Source organism: Silene latifolia, chromosome Y (genome assembly GCF_048544455.1).
Source record: "Silene latifolia isolate original U9 population chromosome Y, ASM4854445v1, whole genome shotgun sequence".
In the NCBI taxonomy this organism is placed as follows: Eukaryota; Viridiplantae; Streptophyta; class Magnoliopsida; order Caryophyllales; family Caryophyllaceae; genus Silene; species Silene latifolia.
In genome coordinates, this window is record NC_133538.1 from 290,655,367 (window position 1) to 290,660,202 (window position 4,836).

Below are 4,836 nucleotides of genomic sequence, written 5' to 3' on the forward strand. Positions count from 1 at the left end.
CGTGATTGATTAATTCCGTGAAAGGAATTGAGACTTCCAAATTCTTTACAATTTCCATAAATTTTCCAAGTTGGTCATCAAATTTGGGCTTGGCTTGACGACTTGGAAAATAAAGTCTAATCACAATGGGCTCCTTCTCCGTGACCTTGTCTTCATTTTTCTTTGAGATTTCTTCTTTTGATGGTTCTCCATCCTTGGAGTTTTGCACAATTTCTTCCTTGTCACTAGCTTCCACAACTTTATCCTCAACTTGCTTCTTTGGTGCTTTATACCTTGTACCACTTCTCAAGTGAATTGCACTAACCGTTTCATGTCTTGGGGGATTACTTTGAGGTGGTAATTGCCCCTTTTGTCTTTGTGAGCTTGAAGATGCTAGTTGAGTCAATTGGGTTTCCAATATTTTGGTGTGAGCTAGGATGTTGTTGATGGTGGTTTCCTTTGCTTGACTATCCTTTTGCATTTGAGTGAAAAAACTCTTGTTGATTCTTTTGCATTTGAAGGACCGCTTTTTGAACATCAAAACCTTGGTCATTTTGTTGATTGTATGGAGATTAATTTTGGTAACCTTGGTTTTGGTTGTAAAAGGATCTTTGATTTTGGTTTCTCATGGGAGGTGGGGTGTATGTTGTTTGAGGGTTTTGAACATTTTGGCTTTTGTATGAGAGATTTGGATGAAATTTGGTGTTTTCATTGTAATAGTTGGAATAAGGGGTACCACTCTTGTATGCTTGGAAAGCATTCACTTGTTCATTTGTTCCCGTACATTCACTTGGGTCATGTCCCATAGTTCCACAATTCTCACATATCCCACTTGGGATTGATGAAGATGCCGTCATGGCATTAACATGATGTTTTGGTGATTTTGAGGCTTCTTCAAGTCTAGCCATAGCCTTTTCAAACTTCAAATTGATGGTATCAATGTGAGCACTAAGTTGAGCACCCAATTGAGTAACGGAGTCCACTTCATGCTTTCCTCCTCTAGTAGCCTTGCGAGGTCTACTATATTGCGAGTTATGGACCGCCATTTCCTCAATTTTGTTCCAAGTTTGATTGTCATCAACTTCGGTGAACATTCCATTGGACCCCATGTTGAGAATGTTCCTTGAATCTTCATATAGACCGTTCTAAAATTGTGTTACCAAGAACCACTCGCTAAGTCCATGGTGAGGACATGAGCGACAAATTCCTTTGAACCGCTCCCAAGCTTCATACAAATATTCTTCATCCCTTTGCTTAAAACCCGTAATCTGAGCTCTTAGCATGTTAGTCTTTTCCGGTGGATAGAACTTTTTGTAGAAAGCTTAAGCCAACTTCTTCCAAGAATCAATTCCGAGAGTGGCCTTATCAAGGCCCTTCAACCATTGTTTCGCGGTGCCAATTAGAGAAAAAGGAAATAAGACCCATCGAATTTGGTCTTGAGTTACACCGGTTTGAGAAATCGCATCACAATAGTAACAAAAGGATTCCATATGAGAGTGAGGGTCTTTACTAGGCATCCCCCCAAATTGGCTTCTTTCGACTAATTGGATAAATGCGGATTTGACAATAAAATTTCCGGTTAGATGTTGTGGTGTGGGAGTACCATTGGGTAGGTTCTCCTCGGTGGGTACGGAATGTGATGAAAACTTAGGCATTAAGGGATGATTTTGTGTTATATTTTATGTTGGGTTCTCCTCACCTTCTCTTGCAAAAGGGTTGATGAACTTAATAGTTGGTTGAGTATCTAAAACCTCACCAATACCTCCCAAATTTCTCCTAGCAAGTCTTCTATTGGTTGTCAAAGTTCTTTCAATTTCACGATCAAAAGGTAACAAGTCACCTTGTGACCTTCTAGACATGCAAAATATCAAACAAGTTGAAAACAATTAGAACAAACCTTGAGGAGTTTTACTTCCCCAAGGCAAAGAAAGACACAACTAATAACAATATAAGAAAATCTAAATCAAGTTAACACCGTCCCCGGCAACGGCGCCATTTGTGGTCGGACTAAAATCTTTTCGGTAACTTGTCGTTAGGAGCACCTAGACCAAAACACAATTTTTAGCTTCACAAACAACTCTACAATTAGTAAAGAGGCAAGTAAAGGTCGGATCCCAAGGGACGGGAATTGAGATGAGATTTCTATTGCAACTAGTGGTGTCTTAGGGGTGTCACAATTTGGGTTGATGTAGAAGGTCACTACACTAAATAACAATAAAAGTAAACAAGCAAGATGAATTAAAAAGGGTTGTAAACAATTGATAAAAAGCACTAGGGTATCATGGGGTCATAGGGGATTCATGGGAATTGATCATACAAACATATTCTCAAATTATAAGCAAGCAATTATTGTTGTGATGGATTGAGTTGGGTTATATCTTACAATCCTAGGAAAGTTTGGGTCCCGGAGCCGAATCGATTAGATTGTACAACACCAACAAGTCGACTTAGTCTTCCCTACTCAACAACATGCTTGGTCTAATGAGACTCGAGTTGGTTTATGTCTTACAAGTCTCATTGAAAAGATAAGTGATGGGTAAAAAAATGCAAGGATTCATAGGCTCGCATTTCATCAAACATAACATGTGCATGAGTTAAGATCATAACAAGCAAGCAAATGAACCATGAAAGCATATTAATTTAAGCATGAATCATTCCCCATATTGGTTTCCCTTAATTACCCATTAACCCTAGCTATGGAACTACTCACTCATTATCATGTTGAACATGCTAGCAAGGTTGTCAATCATACCAACAAAGTGAAACATGATGAATAAATGAAAGTAACTAGCAATAATTAAAAAGGGATGAAGAGAATTATACCTACTAATGATTTCAATAATAAAGCAAATAATAAAAGAAGTACTTGATGCTTGATTGAGAGGTTGTCAATCTCCCAATAATAACCCAAATAATCTTCATTTACCCAAAATAAAGGATGAACAAAAAAGAGATTAAGGAAATAAAAATTGTATTAAAACTTGATTAATTGTTGATTACAAAATTAAAGAGAGATTTGATTGATATTAACTACACTAGAGATTGCTAAGAGGAACATGCTCTTCTAATTAGACTAATGGGGTATTTATAGTGGGGATTAGGTGTAGGAATTAGGGTTAACTAAGGGCTTAAATGACGATTAAGTCCCTACTGAAGGAAACGCCGGTATTTTTGGAAGGATGGGCATCTTTCTTGAAGCTTGAAGAAGACGAAGTTGTGCTGCCTTGGAATCCGTGCGTCTTTAGCACGGGACGGCCGAATTCGAGGGTCTATGCCCGGGCGTCTTGGGGAGAAGACGGGTGTCTTCTGGGGTTGCTGCCCGGGCGTCTTGTGGTGAAGACCCTCGGATTGTGGAGGTGGAGGATGGGCGTCTTCAGGACAATCCGCACGGATTGCTGGACAGTCACATTTCTTCTTCTTTTCTTCCCTTTTCTTCATAAAATCCTTGGGGATTTCCTCGGGGATGCAAGGATCTTTCCTCATCATTGCCCATCTAATATAGTATGTACAAGGGCCTTCTAATCTTGTCTCTCCTTGATGCTTGGTCATTGAATTCAATCAATTTAGTCTCGTTTTGCCATGAGAATGCAAGGTTTGCACTCCTTTCCTACCAAGGACACAAAACCTCAAAGAATATGCAAAACAAAGAAATAAAGACAATAAATGACCCAAATATGCACTAAAAAGCATGGGAACAAGGCTATTTCGGGGACTAAATATGCTCTAATTATGGTCACATCAGTACTGCATACTATGTTCACAATCGAGCTTTGATTCAACATATCATTAAGAAGACTTCTTATGAGCTTCTTAGAGGACGAAAACCTAATATATCTCATCTAAGTTGCTTCGAGAGTAAATATTTTGTCCATAATAATGACAAAAATAGATTGAGCAAATTTGATCCCAGAAGTGACGAAGCTATTTTTATTGGTTACTCTAATCATAGTAAAGCATATAAAGTTTTTAATAAGAGAACCTTATGCTTCGAGGAAAGTGTTTATGTTGTGTTTGATGAGAATAATATGTTTGATAAAGCTGAACAGGATGAGGAAGAATATATGAATGAACCAGATTTCCGTCTATCTAGAGATGATCCTCCAGAATTGGATGAGAAACATAAAGAAATTGAAGGCACTAATGATGAACTTGGAAGTCCTTGAAATAACAAGGGAAAGAGAGCTGAGACTATAGTTGATGATACCATAACCTCCTCTCAAAATAACATTGAATCCAAACCAAGGTACAGAATCCAGAGTTATACCTGATTCTACTACAACCCGAGGATTTGATTCAGGGGGAACAACTCTTGGATCCCATTCATTCGAAGAAGGTGAACCTAGTTCAAATGATACAGATGTGCCTCCAGCTCCTATGAAATAGAGATATAAATATTCTCATCCCATGGAGAGTATTATTGGATGTTTAAAGAAGGGTGTTCAAACTCTTAGAATGTTGAACAACTTTTACTCCTTCTACTCCTTTCTCTCTACCATTGAACCAACCAATATCAAAGAAACTCTTGCTGTACCAGATTGGATTGTCGCTATGCAAGAAGAGCTTCAACAGTTCGAATGGAATAAAGTTTGGCACTTAGTTCCTAGACCTAATGATCGATCTGTCATTGGTACAAGATGGGTGTTTAGAAACAAGTTGGATGATACGAGAGTTATAGTACGAAATAAGGGAAGATTGGTTGTGCAGGGATACAATCAACAAGAAGCAATATATTATGATGAGACCTTCGCTCCCGTGGCTAGATTTGAAGCTATTGGAATATTAATAGCTTTTGCAGCTCACAAAGGAATGAAATGATTTCAAATGGACGTTAAGACTGCATTTCTTAACGGTTATTTG

At 38.3% G+C, this 4,836-nt stretch overlaps 1 non-coding gene across 1 annotated transcript; it reads left to right on the forward strand.

The window, feature by feature from the left end:
- Positions 1-1,155: 1,155 nt before the first annotated feature.
- On the forward strand, positions 1,156-1,262 carry LOC141637025 (small nucleolar RNA R71). The gene has a single exon (XR_012541589.1). It is a non-coding gene; the product is annotated as a small nucleolar RNA R71 (small nucleolar RNA).
- Positions 1,263-4,836: the final 3,574 nt, after the last annotated feature.